At 38.8% G+C, this 21,424-nt stretch overlaps 1 long non-coding RNA gene across 1 annotated transcript; it reads right to left on the reverse strand.

Annotated features, from left to right (window-relative positions):
- Positions 1-1,306: 1,306 nt before the first annotated feature.
- Positions 1,307-3,007, reverse strand: LOC145821278 (uncharacterized). Its single transcript, XR_014363305.1, has 2 exons — positions 2,437-3,007; positions 1,307-1,478 (listed from the first exon to the last, which is right to left on the reverse strand). It is a non-coding gene; the product is annotated as an uncharacterized LOC145821278 (long non-coding RNA).
- Between the last annotated feature and the right edge of the window lie 18,417 nt (positions 3,008-21,424).

Here is a 21,424-nt window from a genome sequence, read left to right on the forward strand (position 1 = left end):
GGGCCTCCACAGACCCAACAGTACAATCCAATCCGATTTAAGGACTGGACAGAAGCCATTCCCATTTTCAAAACCATTTTCCAACATATATAATTTTTTAAAAGGTCCACGACAAAGAAAAAGAGGCTAAAAATTGAAACAGATTCAATTTATAAGACTGGATGATCAATTTGGACATTTGTGAATGTGCCCATCATAAGTCTCATTTTGATACTTTGATTCATACGTATAAATTATTTATAAAAAAATTATATTTATCTAATAATTACAGACAATTATTTAAGAGTTAATTATTGAAAAGTCATATATATAAATGATATTGTAACTCAAGTCATATCTAAGATTTTTTGAATCAATAAGTCATATTTAGTAAAATTGAAAATATTATCAATTTTTCTCAATATTTAAAACTAAGAAAATTATCAATTTAGTATAGTAATATTTCAGATAATTGTTTTGTTAATTGTTAAAAAAAAATGAGCATGAGATTAAATGTTTTTTTCCTTCTACTTATTTGTTTGATTTAACTATCCATTAAAATTGGGAACATTATTAGTTTTTTTTTCAATTTTTAAAACTGAGAATATTATCAAAAAAAAAATTTAAAAGTTTTTATTTTTTTATTTTTAGTTTTGTACATTAATGGTCCATCATTATACTCCTTTATAGACACAAAATTTTCAGTTTCGTACAAAAAAAATAATTTAGTTTTTTTAATTTTTTCAGAAAAAACATTGAAAGTTGAAATTTTGAAAAGAGAGATTTATTAGAAAATCTTTTTTTAAGTGTTTGTATATCAATTAGTCCATAAGATATTCTTGTATTTCAATAAGTCTTATTATGAACATTTGATCTACCAGATCATAATTTTTATATTTAAAATATTTTATGGATATTTCTACCTTTACAAATATTTTTTGAACGGTTAGCAATTTGGTGATATGAACACTACTAAAAAAATCACTTTTTGCAACCGCTATAAACCGTCGCAAATAATAAAAAAACAGTCGCAAAAGACCTTTTGCGACAGCCTATGCGACGGCAAATGGGGGTCGCGAATGTGGGGGTGGCAAATACTTTTTGCGACGGCAAAGCAACGGTCGCAAATTATTCACGACCGCCTAAACTACTTATGGCGACCACTATTTTTCCGTCGCAAAAAACAAAGAAAAGCACTAACATGATTTTTGGCGACCATCTTGTTACCGTCGCCAAAAAAAAAAAAAAAAAAAAAAAAAAAAAAAAGAAAAAGTTAAGCAGTCTAAGAGTAGTAATGACAAGAATTTAGACGGGCATAGCATTGTAGTTTAATCAAGCATTCCATTTGAATCTCAAAATTGGAGTCATATGTGAGTTATTACAACTAAAAACTTCGGAAAAGTTCTTTTATGAAAAAAATACAATCCATTGGAAAACAGCTCTTTGTTGATGTTAGGGTGCGTCTTGAAGAGGACACCTGGATTGCCTCCAGTCTCAACCTGAAAGTAAGGCAAGATGTTAAAGCATGCCATTAGATAAAGCATCAGAATTTAAATCTACAAACTCAACTCATGGAGAAAAAAGTATGCACTTCTAAAGATACCACAAAAATTAGCTTTAAAAGGTCATTAATCTTTTAACAACAGAAATAAACTTAAGGCAACATTATAGTCTCTAAATATGGTGAAGAACTAAGCTCCTGTTTGAATTTCCAACTGAAATTGAATGGGGCCATTCCTTTCTCACAAAAGAATTTAACTTAAAACTCATCGACCTTGAACTGTTATTTCCATAAAGCCTATAAATGACCATATATGAAAAAAATTATAAAATAGAACTCTACTTGAGATTACTCTGTAACACAGTTGACATATAAAAATACAGCAAGATTTAGATAAAATAGGCACGGAACAAGGTGGCGATGAAAGTGGAGAACCCCCATGCGAAAACCATCAGAAATTGCCATTATCTAAATCCTCATCAAGTGACCACATGTTGACAATTGCAGTTCCAAGTTCAAGCAAAGGGAACACAGTTCAGGAGGAAGAAGACATCACTACAAAAACTGAACAAGAAATGGCTGAAGAACAGTCCTCATTTTCCATTCCTGATGCTAAAGAAGGGGGTCAAACAGAGGTAAATAATACAGGTAGTCCAAATGAAGTAGAGAAGCACACCAGGGAAGGCGATTTGATGGGAGGGTTTAAATCAGACCAGGCATTTAGACAGATACAAAAGATCTACATGTCTCACATCAACCAAATCAACATAACTTTCACATATCAAGGCTACTCTTTAGACAGATACAAAAGGTGTTTGAATTTAACAGGACTGTTCACAATTTCATAACCATAACATCTAAGAGATCTCAATCCTAGAAAACTTCATGCAAGTCATTCAAAAATTTCCTCTAAGTGCACAGTATCATGTGAATAAAAGAAAATGACAGAAGAGAACCTGGCATGCCTCTGACAGAGTTGAGAATCCTTCTTCAAAACAAAGCTGAAAGTCAAAATTTTAACATAAAAGACATGTACGGGCAGAATTATAAGGTTCAGCTGAAAAGCATAGTAAAATGAATTTGGAACCTGTACTCGTCACTAACACCATATGAAAAGACTATATCCTGAAACTCTTCAAGCACTGCCACTGCACATGAATTCATAAGGTTTAAAGCTTGGCCATCGTTTGGTTTCTCAAATTCATGACCTTCAGAAAATCACTGACACACACTCATCTGCAACATTTTTCATTATGTAAGATGTTTCCAATGAAACTGAGGAAAGACAGATTTATAGATCCAGCATGCCTTCTTAGTTTTAGAATCAAACATTCTTTCCAACATCACCACATCATGTTAGGCCATGAAAATTAGATTGGGACTTTAAACAGTAATTCTATGGTCCCAGAACTTCTTTCCCAGAAATCTCCTAGAATCCAATTACCATGTGCAATATCAACTACAGCATAAAATTGGGTATGATCACTTGGTTGCAAGAAAAAGAAAACCAATAAATGAGCAGAATATATATATATATATATATATATATATATGGGTAATATATGAGCAGAATTGTACAATCATGAACTAAAAATTATACACGCGAGGTCACATGTATCGGTAATAAGACTGGCCAATACTGACCATAGGGTAGGTATGATCTTTATCTTTAGGAAAAGTCATAAAACTGAACTGTTGAGTTCTAACATAAGGCATGGCTAGAATGAGGACAAAGGAGAATATATGGTATATACTCCCATATAAATACACTCAAAACATGATTACAGTACTTATGTTTCTGCGTGCGTGTGTGTGTGTGTGTGTGTGTGTGTGTGTGTGAGAGAGAGAGAGAGAGAGAGAGAGACTTATGCAGGTTAATTCACTGAGCCAATCGCTGTTTATCTACCTCACAAGAAGCAAAACAAAATATATATGTTTGAAACAATTTAAATATTGCAGAACTGTGGTGAAAATGTTTGACTGTTGGCCTTCCGCAAAGTAACTAACATTCTTGCTGAGAGAAATCAAACTTTTCAAAGACAAGGAAAACATGAATGCTACATACAATACCAGGGATTAAATATCAACAGGTTGTAGAGGAGTTGCAACTACCTTTGCTGTGCAATTTTGTTGTTGTTCATGCTCTACGCTGCGTCACCCCATAAGTCTCACTTGCACTGGTTTGCAATTAATTTCCCTATTGATATGCAAAGAAGGATTGTCTGTTCTCACAATGAAGTTTGCTCCTTGAGAAATAGAAACATTGAAGAACTCGATCAATGAAAAAAGGATTTTATTAATTGATCACAAAATTGCTGATAATATTGCAACAAAAAAAGAAAAATGAAAAAAAAGAAGTGCTACTCCCCAAGTCTATACAAGCATAAGCTACTACCAGAAACATAAGCAAGCCCACTTTGACATCTGCGGGTTCATATTGCTCACCATTGTCTTCTTTCAAATTAGCTTAAGAGAATATGCCAATTTCATATTACTGCCACTTCATCACTGAAATTTTTGTGATATGTATGGATATGCCGATTTGTCGATGAGAACTGCTTTTGTGCTCATATTCGACATAGCAACTTGCAGCAGAATACTTTCAGCAAAAGATCAACTCATCAACTCTGCTTGAATTCTGAGTTTCTTCGGTGAGACTTGCTTGAGCTGTTGGTTGTCAAAAAGTCTGTTGATGCTTTAAGTTGCTGCAACATCAAATTCACATTTCTAAGTCTATGGAAACCACATAACAGGTGGATATGAAAAACGGAAAAATAGAATCAAACAAAAAGGCACAAAGAAGGGGGGGAAATAATAGGTGAAAAATGGAATGATTAAAAACTCACTGCAAGCTTAAAGAATATCGAAACCAATGATGCTCTACCAATTAACCAGTGGCAAGAAGCATATTATGATTCTCAAGAGTTTGTTTATGTGCATTTTTTTATTATTTTTTTTCCCCACTTCTGGGAAACTTAAACAAGAGCCAGACACTGGGAAATGCATCAAACTGAATACAGTTGAATGAATAAATTGTGAAATGGTTGAATATAGTTGAAATGGCATTTAAAAGAACCCCAAAGAACTTGAATATATATATATAGTTAAGTAGGTTTCTTGAAAATTATACAAGTATTAAAGAAAATCTTCCAATATTTTCTGCAATACGCCTATATATCAAAAAATTGAGTGATGTGGCCATAATGGTTGATCCTCCCACACATAATTTCTCAGGTGTAGCTTTTGCAGTTCAAATATAGGCAAAATGTATGACAAATCTTATTTGACTTTTCATCAATCTACTAAATTTAAATTTTTTAAAAAAAAAACAAGGAGAGAGAGATGAAGAATCTAAAACTAGGCCCTCCATTACTCACTCTAAATATCGCAAGATCAAATAATAACTCCCTTTCAAATTATGGATTGAAAACAATGCAGTTATAATTGCCTACAAAACAGAACACACGTTTGTTGCATATACCCACTCCTTTCAAAACAGAGCATCAAACATAGGAAAGAATACACGTTTATTTTCAATAGTCCGGATAATCACTTTGGACAGAATACATGTTTTTTTTATTTGTTTTTTATTTTTTGAAGAACACGATTGGGTCAAGAAAATGAGATGATAAAATAAGATTTTGATGTCTAGAAATGATTTTTTGCGACGGTTAAATAATCAGTCGATGAACAAGAGGCTCCTTCAAATCAAACCACAGAAGGAGACATATTTCAGCCCATTGTCTATATTACTGCTTTAAACACACACCTAAGGCTAACTTAAGATATATAATGTAAGTATCCACCTGGAAGGATCTACCAAAATGCAGCCAAAAATATTAGACACATAATCACATTGGTATTGAGGCACCCCTAACTGGGAATGCTCCAAAAGCACCATGCATACCCTTTATGCATATGCATGTTACTTGCTTTCTAGGTAAATGATGAATCCTATCTTAGCTTGAGTGGTATCTCCTGTCACCTCCAAAGCAAGATGGACAGGGTTCAAGTTCCGATAGGACACATGTCTTACTCATTTACTAGATAAATCAATATATAATCATGCATACCCTTTATACATATCACTTTGTTCAGATCTTGCCATATCTATTTCTATCCAAAGACTCCTACTACAATTACTTGCATATTACTGACTTTCACAATAACAATATCCTGAAAAGTAACCCACAGAACCATGACATGGAGAATATGTGAATGCTAGGATAATCAACCAATCTAAGTAACACTAGCAATCAATCCCTTGCTTGAATTCGGATGTTCCAACAAACATGCACATATTAACACAATAACATGTTCAAAGAGGTGAAAAAAAAATTACTTCAAGTGAAATGAAAAAAAAAATGTTAGAATATGTTTCTTTTTTAGAAATGAAATATGTGGAAGTGCATATTATGTGGCACCAGAAGTCCTCCACAGATCTTATAGACTATAGGAGCATACTGTAAAATATATTAAGAACAGAGCATGTTATACAAGTGAGACAGATAGATATGTAAGGAGAAAAATGTTCAAACAAGGTTGCAACAATTTTACTTGGACTAACGAACTTTGCTTGAAAAATACTGTAAAATATAGTTGAGAAAAGCGAGATATTCTTTGATGCAAGTGCTACACGCTAACCTGTTGATGAATTCGCTTCTTCAGCTGAATAATTTCTGGATTAATAGCATCATCCTCTCTGAGATATAACAAACCAAAGATAATCTGAATGCTCTCTGATATTCATTTGTTGATTCATTTCTCTCAAATTAATAGCAGATGAGGAAGGATTTATTCAAACCAAAGCTTGTTTTCAGAATAAGCCTACCTGGTGAAAAAATCAATACGAATGAATGATTCGAATTACAGTGAGTTCAGATGAAGAAGTTGAATACGAATTACAGTGAGTTCAGTGAGTTCAAGTGATCGAAGTAGAGAGATGAATAAGTTGAAATACGAATGAATGATTCGAAGAGACTCACTGAGACGAGAGAGAGAGAGAGAGAGAGAGATACCGTTGGAGATCTCTTCTTTAGACGACTATGGTGATCCACACTGCGAAATCGAGAGAGGAATCTTGATCTAACAATGAACCTGGTTACTCAGACACGGTCGAGTGATTTGGGGAAAATGAGAGTCTAGGGCAGGATATAAATCAAAGATCGAGCGATTTGGGGAAAATGAGAGCCTAGGGCAAGATAGAAATCAAAGATCGAGCAATTTGGAAAATATAAATTGGGCTGAGTCCCAATGGTGGGCTCGCAAGTTTTTGTTTAAAAATATAAGTCCCAATAGTTGTTTCGCCTGGTTTGCCGTTGTAAATAATATTTTTTGCGACGGTCAAATAATCGGTCGCAAAAAACAGACGCAAAAAGTTGTTTTTCTAGTAGTGGAACATTCATATTTTACAATGTGAATATTCACATTGACGTGTGAATGTTCACATTGACATGTTAACACTCACACTGATGGTGTGAACATTCACATTACTAGTGTGAACATCCACATTGACGGTGTGAATATTCACATCACGGAACATTCGTATTGTAAATATAAATATTATTAGGGGTATTTTAATAACTATGCCACCCATAGGACTTATTGGAATATAAGAACATAATATAGACTAAATGGAACATAAGTAGTTGAAAAAAAATTAATGAAAAAGTGCCCCTTTTAAAAAAATTGAAAAAAATGCTTAAAATTTTAAAAATATTAACTAAAAAAAACTTAAAAAAATGCTTAAAATTTTAAAAATATTCACTAAAAACAAAATAACAAAATAAAAATAAAAAAACTTAATTTTCAGAAAATTGAATTCAGAAAACTAAAGCCAAGCACACTAATTAATTTAATTTATTTTTTTTGTGCATAGTTTTTTTTAGTTTTTACAATTTGAAAGTTAATGTTTTAAAGTTTGAAGTTTTAAAAATCAAAATAAGTGTCAAATCATCATGTTCTTTTATAGATAATAATAAATTATGAACAATCATTATTTGAAGGGTAATTCTGATTATTAAAAATTTAATAAGACTTGAAGGTTAAAAAATCTTAATTAAGACTTAATAGATTATAAGTTCATAAATTAGAATTTGTATGTAAATGTCCTATTATTTAATTATAGTCTTTTAAAAATTGATTTTTTTTCCTTTAAAATTATCATTATCATCTATCTTTTTAAAATAAATATGATAAAATCATAAAACTACAACTATCAGATCAATCTGATTTTCAAAAAAATAAAATGTGGACACCATAGTAGCCCAATGTTATCTTGATGCTCTGGGCCCTAAGGCTTTGAATAATTAGGCCTTTGATACTTGACAGATTGGGCTTTACATACTAGAAGCACATCAGAGTAAGTTCGGGGGATTCTATATACATCCAAAAAAGTATTAAGGCCTCGTTTTGATAACAAGCAAATTTAGTAACTTTTTAATTATTTGGCTAAAATATGAACTAAAAAAACCTAGTATGTTTGGGATGATTTTTTGATTTTTTACATGAAAAAAGTAAAGAGAAAAGAGAATCTTTGACTTTTTGGTATGAGTTGTTGACTTTTTGATTTTTTTAATGACTTATTGATTTTTTGGCTAAAAAAGTCACTTGCCAAACGAGACCTAAGTACGCCTAATTTTTTAGTACACTCTATTCAATTATTTAGAGTTATTTTACTCTTAATACACCCTATATTTTTTCTCAAATTATCTTTTAAAGTACACCTAAATAATAAACAGATTAAAAATCCAAAATTATTTGAAAAACCTTTCATCTTGTTTAGATACAAGGAACACGGCGCTGGCAAAGAAGAACAAGAGAGTGAAACCAAAAATTGATTTCATATTACTTTGTCGAGGTTTTGATTTGTTAAAACCAGAAATTGGGGTGTGATTTTGGGCTTTTGTTTAGAAGCGTCCTTGTTATGTCCTGGTCTAAAAAATTAGATTTCTCTGTATGTTTTACTGTAAACTCATATTTTGATATGAACTGAAATGATTTTATGTACTTTTTCCATATTTGTTTGTAGGAATAGGTTTATGTATGACGAATGTGTCATTCAAAATTGTTGTATAACATTAGGCTTTTCTAGGATATGTATATCGATTTTAGTGAATATTTATCTCTTATTTGATGGGTTGCTTAAAAAAATAGTTTTCATTGTTGTTTTTATCCATTGTTTGATTTGTTCAAATTTGAAAAATTTAGAAATCCGCTAGATATTGATTTGTGATTATGTATCAATTTTAAGCAATAAAACAATCCCAATCAAACAATCAAGACAAATCGACACAACTATTTTAACGTGAAAAAACCACAATTGGAGCACCTCCAATTGTGATAAAAAAAATCAGGGGCAACAGCCACAAAACAATCTACTAAGAAAATATAAAGGAATTACACAAGTATACTCTCAATTACCTAAAGAATCCACGCCTGAATTGAACCAATCCCTATGTGCCTCTTCCAGCCTTGTCTTTACTTCGGAATTGTCTTGACGATGATGAGCCACTCCAAAATCCACCAAAACTTCAAGCTCGAATTCTTCAGAATCCACCGAAGAACAACTCTCTCTTTTGTATAGAATGAACAAACAATCCTTTGATGTATCCTCCTTAAACCATGAGTTGAATACTCAATGAAACATCAAAGAAAACTAGCAAAATAGCCCCAGATATAAACCCTAGAACCCAAGAACAAGATCTAGAGGTGTTACCCTAGATTTGGAGCAACATGCGAATTTATAGAATCTAAAATCGCGAGGTCCGCTCGAGCGTGGGAATGGACGCTTGAGCGACGACACTATATGACGTGTTCCAAACCAGGATGTACGCTCGAGCGGGGATTTCGACACTCGAGCGTGAAAACACGGATCACAATATTTTTGCAGACACACATACTTCTGGAACTCACCAATCTCCGCTCGAGCGGACAAGCAACTTTGAATGCACTTTTGCATTTTGCTTCAAGGGCGCTGCCCCTCGATCCCTGTCATAGTTAGCGAAATGGCAATCTTGAAATAATTAAACACCACGAACTTCTTTGCAAGACACGATTCGGATTGGATTCGCATCTAATAAATTCATAGCCTCATTGAAATAAAAGTACGAAAAAAAAGTACAACTGAAAGGAGTTTTGTCAAACGGAATTGCCAAGAATAAAACCTAACAATCTCCCCCTTTGGCAATGCCATGACAAAACACACCTAAACAAATAAAATCCTAAACACCCCAACCCATTACAGCCAACAAAAGCCAACTTCTTTCTCAAGGTCATGATCTGCAAAACAGTTATTAGTGTCACAATCTCCAAAACAACTATTAGTCCCACAAGAGTATATGAAAGAGCAGTAAACATATGACAAGCTAAGACACATGCACCCGACACATGCACCTGTCACATGACATGAATACATGAAAAATAACTTTTTCCCCCTTTTTGTCACGAATTGACAAAGGAAGCTCAATCAACTAAAGCAAAATCATAAACCACACAAGCAATTATATGATGATGTAAATATCAAGAGCATGCAAGAAGGAAATAATAAGCAAATAGTGCATAGCAACATGCAAAACAACTATAGCCAATCTCCTTTACTAAACAAATCAAAGTGTTCATGCTGACAAACTCTTTTAATGATAAACCAAACTCCCCCTTACTAAAAATAATGAACAAGAAGAAAATGACAAACAATAATATGGCGGAGCAAGTTGTAGACGTCCCTGAACGCCCCTGAAAGGAACGAGTCCCCCGTTCCGTTCGATATTGGGCTCACTACAGTTCGGACTCTCAATTTGTCACGGTTCTAAATTTGAACCAAAGAGTCCAAATACGGCAAATCGTTTTGAGAAAACAGATTTTGAAAGAAGTGCCAAACATGGACTGCTTTGCCAGATACAGAGTCGCCACCTAAATATTTTATTTTGGGGAAATTTAAGAAACCCTGACTCGTTTGCCTAAGGCCACGTGTCCGTCATCACCAAAGTTGCCTCGGCTCGGGAACTTGGGTACGATTGGGGAAGGTCACTTCGTGAGCACCCCTGCTCGCCCGATCAAAGATCGGCCTCTACTAACCATGATATCTATTTTTGAAAACATTATGCGTTCTTATTCCGGTTATTAGCCTAGATTTACTATGTGATGCGCACAGCATACAAGTATAGACTGGATCGCCTGAATTGGAACAAAACATTTCATGTTTGTTTGTTTGAAAATGGTTTGATGGTGCTACTCGCAAGTAGGCTAAGACGTGGATTTGCCACCCTCAGGTGGGCTTAGAAAACATAATTTTGCCACTATCTAGTGGGCTTAAAACTCACAATTAATGAATTGTTTCGATTCAAATAACCCAACCTTCACCCACAGGCATTCAGGCAGTTTATATCACATAAGCACATAGCTTCATGGTAAGCATGCTATCATGGCATTCACTCACACGCATGCAAGAATGCTAAAGCGTAAAACTTACCGAGTACTCCAAGCCAAAACAGAAGCTAGGTTAGAACTCTATGCATGATCCTAACTATACAGAAATGTCTAATGCAACACATGCAAAAATGCAACCATAGCAGGCTCGGCTATTCTAAACATGGCATATGAAATGCTACAGCTAACATGTATTCAACTTGAAATTGAAAATACAATGCAGTTAGTATGATGTGCCGAGCCCAGTGCATGCAAAACAGATGAATGAATGCAAACATGCTATCATACTGTATGCTAATTAAAATATGCCCTAATCTAACCATCATAAGCTGGTAAATAAAAGGGAGAAAGACGTGGGGTTGGAAGACATACATCACACACACGCACACTTATTACAATATTGCCCTCACGCGGAGGGTCCGAATAAATAATATACAGTCCCAAATGAATAATACAATCTGAATAAGTACAAAACCCTAATTAATTTACAAGTTTAACTAGGAAAGTGATAAATTGGCATGCAAGCCAAGGACTGCCTCAACTCTGATCCGGATGATGAATGATGCATGTTCGGGTTGCCTTGCGCGAAAATCCATTGCGATGCCCCAATTAGCCTCTGTTTGCAATTGTTCTTCGGATGCGTGCCAAGCTCCAGAAGGTTGCTGACTCTTGATTTGCTGCAATAGAGAGCAGGAAAAGGACATGGCAATGTATTTTCACAAATGTATGCATGCTTCGATCCTCGTGCCACCAATCACGCATCTCGATGCATGATGGCCGAGGAGTCGAATTATGCAACTCAATATAGAATGAATGCATATGAAAACATAACAAGACCTAACTCCATCATGGGCAATCCAGAGTGTCGGTGACAGGGAATTAAGACACGTTCCGTCACTCGAAGTACGAAACGTCCCTCGTTTCCCGTGCTCGGGCTAACTCCTATCCCAAGTACGATGCAATATGCATGATATGCATGAAATGCAACTAAGATACAACCTAACATACACAATGCTATGAAATGGCATACACGATGCACGAGATAACATGGCATACACAATGCGCTAACATACAACCTAGCATACGCAATGCTATGAAATGAAATGGCATACACAATGCATAATGGACTTACACCAACATGAGTAGAGCTCAGCCACACTCACATAAGAGGCCATTAGATGAAAATGAGACACTCGAGATGCGTGCACGCATGCACGCAAACCGAAGACCGAACCCAAGGCATAACATGCAACACTAACAAGGCATGGCAAGGCATGAAACATGATATGCAAACATGCAAATTTCAGTGCTGAAATATGATGCAAAACAGCCCCGAAACATGGAAACATGGCACCCGATGCATGGAATGAACCCGAAACACAAAACTAGGCATATGCATTGGCCTATAGCTATACAAAACATGCATTATTTGATCATGAAGTATGAAGACAGAAGCAAGAAAGTCCCAAAAAATGCATATTTCCAGTTTATAACAATTCTCAAATATGAACACAAATAGGGCTAATCTATCATACAAAAATGGCCCCAAAATAGAGATTAAACACAAAGGGACAGAAGCTGGTCCCAAATGACAAAGATCCCTTCAACAAAGTTGAAGAGGGGCTCAAAACAAGATATTTTACAGTTTACATCAAGCCACGAAAATAATCACAAATAAGGCCAAACTATCATGCAAGAAAAGGGCTAAAAGAGGGGTAAAGAGACAAGTAGCAGCTGCTGTTCTCAAACAGAGGAGAGCCCTTCAACAAAGTTGAATAGGGACTCAAAACAAGACATTTCACAGTTTATGGAAGAGTCCAAAACAGCTTAAAAATGAGCCTAAACTACCATGCAAAAATTGGCCCAAAAGAGAGATAAAGAGGCAAGTGGCAGTAGGGGACCTCAAACAGAGAAGAGCCCTTCAACAATATTGAAGAGGGGCTCAAAATAAGGTAACTCACAGTTTATATCAAAGCTCGAAATAGTTTACAAATAGGCCTAAAATACTATGCAAGAAAGAGGCCTAAAAGAGGCTTTTAACACAAAGTGTAAAAAAGAAACCTCAAACAGGGAGAAGCCCTTAATCAAACATGAAATAGAGCTTAAAATAAGACTATTTTCAGTTAGGGTCGGAGCCCAAATATGCGAGCACAAGGGGCTAGAATATAGATCAAAATAAAGCAAGAAAAGAGGAAAAGAGGAAAAGAAGACTTACCCTTGAAGAACCAATCTTTGACAGCCTTTTGGACCAAGTTTAGAAGCTCTTCACCTCTAGAAATCAGCTTCAAAGGTCTGGAATGGAGTATGGAGGCTTTGTGCTATGAGGTAGTGTAGAAATGGTGTAGGAAACTTGGGGTTTTGGAGCTTGGAATAGAGAGAGAGAGAGATATAATGCAAGAGCCTTAAAGCAAATTTTGTCACCTCTCAAAACACAGTTGGGGGTGCTGGTTATATAGGCAAAGGAGTGGAGGAAAAGGGGGGGAAATGAAATTCAAATTTCCCCCTAAAAATAGGCCTAAAAGAGAGATAAAAGGCAAGTAGTAGCTTCCGGCCTCAAACTGAAGAGAGCCCTTCAACAAAGTTGAAGAGGGGCTCAAAAAAAGACATTTTACAGTTTATGACCAAGTCCGAAACAGCTCACAAATAAGCCTAAAATACCATGCAAAAATAGGCCTAAAAGAGAGTTAAAAAGGAAAGTGATAGTAGGAGACCTCAAACAGCAAAAGGTCCTTAATCAAACATGAAAAGGAGCTCAAAATATGACTATTTACAGTTTGGGTCAGAGCCCAAAAATGCTTGCAAGCAAGGGTTAGATATAGAGCAAGATAGGAACAAAAAAGAGGGAAAAGAAGCTTACCCTTGAAGACCAATGGACCAGCAGCTCTTGGTCTGAGAAATGGTGCTCCTAAGCTCTGAAAAACAGCTCCAAGTTGTTGGAATGGATGGTGATGGGGTGTATACCAACCGGACCAAACAGAGGTGGTTAAGTAGTCCCGAACCGAGGCACACGGCCGTCGGCTCCGAAAAATCGGAAACCGGGCTCCAAACGGGAAAAATGGCCTACGACCACGAAACGTAGCCTACAGCCACTGAGAGATGATCTACGAGATCTCTCCCTCCCTTCGGGAAGAGAAAACAGAGAAAAGAGAGTCTGGTTCGCAAACCGAGACAAGACACGAAAGAGCCCGGAAGTCCGGAGGCAAGGCTCACAGCCAAGACTCTGAAACTTCTGAACGAGCACAATATGCAATATCACCGAGCGCTCAATCGGTGACGTCTGAGTCTTAAGGTCGGTAAAAAATGGGGTGTCTACAGTTGCCCCTCTTTGACAGAACTCGAAAGTCATAAGTGACGGGAGTGAATGTCAAAGCCGACCCATTTTTATAACTCGAAAGTCATAAGAGACAACCCATTTTTGACAAGGCCGAAGACTTGGACAAACAAACAAAGTACCGATAAATAAATGGTTGTGCCCGCAGGCTGCCTACGTATCCCTTTGCAAGGAATCAAACCAGCGTAGTTCAAGGGCAGGATGCAAATGATATGCAGGAAGACTTTGATAATTAGACTTATACGCTACGCGAAGCCGGTTTGATAATTGGACTTATACGCTACGCGGAGCCGGTTTTGAAAGTTGGACTTATACACTACGCGAAGCTGGTTTGAAAATTGGACTTATACACTACGCGAAGCCGGTTTGATAATTAGACTTATATGCTACGCGAAGCTGGTTTGAAAATTGAGGATTCATGCAATGCACTGTAATGTAGTGGCTAAAATGCAATGTAATAGCTAAGAGGTAAAGGTACCTTACAAGGGCAATTGGCAATGACTTACCTCATGCTGCTGGGGATCTTTCGCTTCTCCTTGGTTGAACCGTAGGGACTACTTTTCTCCCTGACTATGGTCGCAGTTTTCCCTATTCTCCAACAGGGAAAACTAGGTTGGTTCAGTATCCAGAATTGAGGCGCATACACATGCTATCTCAATCTATGGGGCTGCCATACAGATTTCAAGCCGAGGATATACCCTTGGGTATTTAAACCAGACTTTAGTTTCGGAAATCCGGAACCTTTGTGTTCTAGGCATGAGCCATTCGAACTCTAGTTTCCACCGTCTCAGTTGGTCTCCTAGGAACTCACTACTAACACAGGCAGGCGGCTATACCAGACCATCGAAAGTCGTTCGGGCACGACAAACACCAAAGGAATTGCACCTTTAGAGGATTTAAGGTCTCCTAGACCGGGGAGTGCACAAGACAGTGCGAATAAAGATGCAGGATTTAAGGTCTCCTTAGACCGGAGGATTTAAGGTCTCCTAGACCAGACAGTAAAATAGATACGATGTAATAGATGTGGTGCAATAAATGCAAATGGTGAACACACGCCAACCACGCTGGCCTCGTGAGTGGAGGAAGAACAAAGAAAATCAAATCAGGAGCGCGTTCCACGCACCCTAAGATAAATTCCAAACACGCTGAAATCGTGTGAGGGAAAAGAACACTCTAACCACGCTGAAATCGTGAGAAGAGGTCCGAAACAATTGCTCAAGTGCGCACACAATGCAACTAGAGATAAAATCCAAACACGCTGAAATCGTGTGAGGAACGGGACACTCAAACCACGCTGAAATAGTGAGAGGAGGTCCAAATACAAACCGCCCAGCGCGTCTACAACGCAACCTGAGATAAATTCTAAACACGCTGAAATCGTGTAAGGAAGGGGACACTCAAACCACGCTGAAATAGTGAGAAGAGGTCCGAAAAACCGCTCAAGTGCGCACACAACGCAACCTGAGATAAAATCCAAACACGCTGAAATCGTGTGAGGAAGGGGACACTCAAACCACGCTGAAATCGTGAGAAGAGGTCCGAAAACAACCGCCCAGGTGCATACACAACGCAACCTGAGATGAATTCCAAACACGCTGAAAACGCGTAAGGAATGGAACACTCAAACCACGCTGAAATCGTGAGAGGAGGTCCAAACAACAACCGCCCAGGTGCGCACACAACGCAACCTGAGATAAATTCCAAACACGCTGAAATCGCGTAAGGAACGGGACACTCAAACCACGCTGAAATCGTGAGAGGAGGCCCAAACAATAACCGCCTAGGTGCGCGCACAATGCAACCTGAGATAAAATCCAAACACGCTGAAATCGTGTGAGGAAGGGGACACTCAAACCACGCTAAAATCGTGAGAAGAGGCCCAAACAACAACCGCCCAAGTGCGCGCACAACGCAACCTGAGATAAAATCCAAACACGCTGAAATCGTGTGAGGAAGGGGACACTCAAATCACGCTGAAATCGTGAGAAGAGGTCCGAAAACAACCGCCCAGGTGCATACACAGCGCAACCTGAGATGAATTCCAAACACGCTGAAAACGCGTAAGGAATGGAACACTCAAACCACGCTGAAATCGTGAGAGCAGGTCCAAACAACAACCGCCCAGGTGCGCACACAACGCAACCTGAGACGAATTCCAAACACGCTGAAAACGCGTAAGGAATGGAACACTCAAACCACGCTGAAATCGTGAGAAGAGGTCCGAAAAACCGCTCAAGTGCGCACACAACGCAACCTGAGAAAGTCCCGGAGGAGAACGATTCTAAACGCAGCACGGCGCAAAAGGATATAAGATAACACAAGATGCAAATAAACGCAACAAGTGTGATGATACAATACATGTTACAAGCAATGTAGAGCATGATGTTTAGGGAATGCAATGAATAGACAAAGCGGCACTCTAGAAAGCACCTTATGGAGTGAGTGGCGGTAAACCGCTTTACTCTGACGGGGAACGGTACTCAGGGAGAGCACTTCTGATCGCCATTCTAGCTTGAAACAGTGAAACAGTCAACACACTATTCTGTTCAATTTGAACACACAGCTCGTATCGGCATACTGCTCATTCTGAACACGCAGCTCATAACACAGTATTCGGTTTACTTGGCACACAGCTCAGTCTGAACAGACAGTCCGATCTGAAAAGACGGGATGTAAAAACGGAACCTGTAGAAGTTGAAACAAACTCGGGTGCTCCAAATTTTCCCTCTTTTCTTTTGCTCTGCAGTCTGGAACCCATATAGCTTCAGATAGGTCCTGGTTTTACTGTTCTCACATGACCTGGGTAGAACCCTGCGTTTTTTTTTTTTTTTTGAAAGAACAAAATCTTGTTTTGCACAAATGTAGAGAACGACACGGCACTCCTAAGCACAAAACGATTCATTTTGAAATTGAGAATGAATTTTTAACCGGGTATTGAGCCTACAACTGACCACAGCCAAAAAGACTGAACAACAAAAAAACTAAAGGTAAACAACCTAAACACATCGAGACACACTCGGAACGACTCAAAGCAAGAATTGAGACAAACAAAACAAAAGACACGACACACAGACGTGTTACCAAGACGAGAGACCTCTCAATTCGCGAGGAGCCAGTTTCTCCGGGTATTGTTTCCCATCCTTTCTTATTTGTGATTCTCACATCACTCGGCCCTCAGGCTCGGCTTTTCTCACAAAACTCTTTTCCTCACTTTTTCTCTCAGCGCACATCTCTCTATTCTTTAATCTCTCATTTTTTATCCATCCCCTGGGTGGTTGATGGATAAACAAGAAGTTGCGGGCTCTTGCCCCTAGCATTCTGCTAGATTCTCTTTCTTCTGCGCACAGCTAGTGAATTCCTCCCACAGTGGAATTGCGCTATAACTGGGTGTGTAGCAAATCTGCAGCTGACATCAGCTGTCGATGCTCTGCCGGGGAGTTTGGATGCGGTTAGATCTGCCCAGATGAGGGAGTGGGATATCTTGATCCATTCCAGTTCGTGCTTCGCACTCGGCTTGATACCGCGTTGCTTGGAGGATGAGAGAGCTTTCAGCTCCTTTGTTGACAGTTTCAGCTGTGCCCTTTTCTAGCAGGGAGAGTGCCCTTCTTGGCCAGTATGGTGCCCTTTCTGGCAAATGCACTAACAACGGGAGGGAAAGACAGGAAGCCTGACTCAACTGTGTCCCTAGTTTATTATTTTGACCATTTTTTGTTTTTGACGTTCTGCCAAAACAATTTTGACCAACATGAGAGTTAGATTAACACACTTGTTCGATTTTTGATTTGAAATCATGCAAGTCAGGTTATGAGCACTGAAAATTTTCCTTTTTTGGGTTTAAGAAATGGTCTAGTTTGGGAAAATGAAATAATTTTCAAGAAATTAGTCAACCTCAGTAAAAATTTTCAAAAACTATTTTTGCAAATGGCCACTGCTCAACGAGCACAGAACCTACTCTTGAGATGCACAACCTCATATCCGAAGGAAAATTGCCCCTTGCCTGAAGGACACTGCATGGCAACGGAAAGTTGCCCCTTGTTTGAATGACGTCGCAGCATACTGAATGGCAACAGAAAGTTACCCCCTGTTTGGATGATGCCGCAGCGCATTGTAATCAGTCCTCAGAGTGACGATCATAACCGAACCCTCGGATACAGAGAAGGCAAAGATAATCAAAACCATTACATGGACACAGTCGATTTGGATTGTTTTACGGCTGGACTTTAGAATGAAGTTGCCTACGTGTCCCAAAGATGGGAATCAAGCCTTACGTAGTTCGGGGGTTAAGGTACACTCGGGTATTAACCTCTCCTTTTGCGCTCTAACTTTTGCCAAGGCCGTCCTTCCGGGTTTTCAACCTTGCGAGCTTTGTTTTTCTTTTCATTTCTTTTCATTTTTTTTTCTTTTTCTCTTTTTTTTTTTGTTCTTTGCATTTTTCTTTTTTTTTCTTCTTTTTCTTCTTTTTCTTGCTCTAACTTTTGCCTGGGTCGCCCTTCCGGGTTTTCGGCCCAGCGAGCCTCTCAAGGGTAAAAGTGTAGCTTGGTCCATGTCAAATGGTTTTGAGATCTCGAATCCATCTGAATCCAAGAGAGTGGCTGTTGTTCGCTGACGATGTAGGAGTCCATCCAACGGGGGCTGAATTTGCCCCTAGTGTTGTGGATAGGAACTTGGTTGTCCTTCAGCAATGTCTTCTTCTTTCCTCCCTTCTGGGGTTTGGCATTCTTGTCGATCTTCGTTGATTTGTGGAACGATCCGTCTTCGGCTCTTCAAGCACAATCTGGCATCTTTCACCCCTAGTTCGAGTGGTGCTTCTGATCTAGCTTTGCAAGCTTCTTTTGACGACATCTGATCTTCTTGATCTGACTTCCCTGCCGCTAATTCATGGGCTGCTTCGACTCTAGCCACTCTGGCCTCACATTGTAGTTGACCATTGAACATTCTGAATTCAAGTTCAAGGTTTTGAAAGCAGAGGGGTCGAGTCTCGAGGCTGAGAGCGATCCTAAGCTACACAATCTCAAGAGCGATTCCACATAGGTCTTCGCAGGATCGCGCAAAACATTTTTTGAAATCTTTTAAGAAAGCGACCAGTCGCTCGCGCTGAAGACAGTGTAGAACCAATCTGGATCAAGCTAGGATCCTTCCCAGTACTCACACTAACAAGCATAATCTCAGTCATTAAGGGCTTAGCATGTCTCTCTTTCTCTCAATTTGATCAAAGTTTTGCAAATCCCGAGGAATTCCTTCCTCTTTGTTTTCATCACAATGTTCAAAAGGTTTTGAAAAACTTAGGTCAATGCAATGATCTTCAAAGCACAGAAAAGCAGGTGAAAAGCACTGTCGTTTCATTCAGAACTTCTGGCACAAGGCAGAAGTGAACACAAGAATGTGAAAATCACTGTTGTTCATTCAAATCTATTGGCATTACTGGCTTCAAGACAGAAACAGACTCAAAAGAAAGCAAAACGACAAACACAAAACAAAACAGTGATGCCCGAAGTAACACCCCCGGAATCACCTGACTCTAACAAAACAAGACTGACTCGGTACAACAAGACAGACCCAACTGACTCAGTAAGAAAAGACTGACTCTGTACAAAACAACAAGACTGACCCAATACCCAAGTCAAACAGTACAAATTAACAACATTACAAATTAACAACACTGTACAAATTAACAAGACTGACTCAGTAAGAAAAGACTGACTCTGTACAAAACAACAAGACTGACCCAATACCCAAGTCAAACAGTACAAATTAACAACATTCGCAAATGTGCTCAAAACAGTGCATGCCATTCCTACGTCTGGAGTTAATCGAGCGCCACCCGCAGCTGGTTCATCCCCCGATCACATTATCCCCCAAGTTCACCGATCTAGTGCCGATAGACTTTGCAGGACCTGACGCGAAGATGACCTTTTTATCAATCAGATCTTGTATTTCATGGTGAAGACGAAGACACATGTCAGTGTCATGGCCGGCTTGTTGATGAAAGACACAGTACTTCGCCGGGTTGTGGGAGAGAGGAAGTTTATTCAGTAATGGTCGCGGCTACAGGGGCTTCAGATGCCCCTTTTCGATCAGGACCCTCAGGGCCGTTAATAGAGACATGTCCAATGGGGTGAACACCCTCTGGCCCCGAGGTGGGTATTTGGCAGGTTGTGAGCTGGTTGTGTTGGATGTACCGGCGAAAGGGTCGGTAGGTGCTGACTTTTGATGATCTCTTCCGAGTGTAGAATTGGAGCTGAATGGGGTGTTTCTGGTACAACATCTCTTGTCTCGGCTTGCCTCTTGATTCAGACTGCCCCCAACTTGAGTGGCAAAAGTATCATCAACAGTTTTTGTAACCACTGCAAGCACTTGCTGTTTGTTTAGTCCTTCGGCCTTCAAAGCCTCAACAGCCCGTTGAAGGTGTTCATGGGGATCCATGTCCGCCCCTATCTTGTTCTTTCCACTCGCCTCCACTTTGCCAAGGGATTGGCATTCCTCAAATACAGCCCGTTCCAAGACTGGGGAGCCTTTTGACATGAACTCCCTGGTATGTGATGTGGTTGATGACGGAGCCGATGTCCCGGAGGCCAAATCTGTCACAGTTCTCTGAAGATCTTCGATCATTCTCTTCAGCTCAGAAGTAGTGGGTTCACGGGTTTGAGATGATTGGGGTCCAGGTGCATCCATCATGCATAAGTCCATGCTTTCTGGAATGAACACCTCAGGCTTGGGTAAATGGGCTGGGGTGATGTATATGCTGGGGTCGAAGGTGGATGGTAGTGTATGGATGAGGTTGAGGTGGGGAGGTGACAAGTCAGTACTATCTTGAGGTCCTTTGGGTGGAGCTAGGGTCTCTTCATCAATAAGATCCTGAATCTTATGACGAAGGCGGATGCAACGGTTCGTATCATGACCGTGTTGTTGATGATAGGCACAGTATTTAGCTGGGTCATATCTTGGTGGAAGAGGATTTGGAAGGGGTTGGGGTTCTAGGAGTTCTAGGTGCCCTTCTTCTTGTAGCTTTTTCAAAGCTTGGGAGAGACTCGTGTAAAGATGATGGAATTTTCGAGCTTGGGGCCAAGTTGAAGTGGTTAGTTTTTGGTCATTGAGGGAAGTGGTGATAGCGTCTACTTCTGAGCATTTCGCAGCTGTGCTACCATCAGTAATAGCATTGGAACCGCGAGCAACATTCCTCTTCGAAG

This window comes from Camellia sinensis, chromosome 3 (assembly GCF_055761805.1).
Source record: "Camellia sinensis isolate YWXY chromosome 3, ASM5576180v1, whole genome shotgun sequence".
Lineage (NCBI taxonomy): Eukaryota > Viridiplantae > Streptophyta > Magnoliopsida > Ericales > Theaceae > Camellia > Camellia sinensis.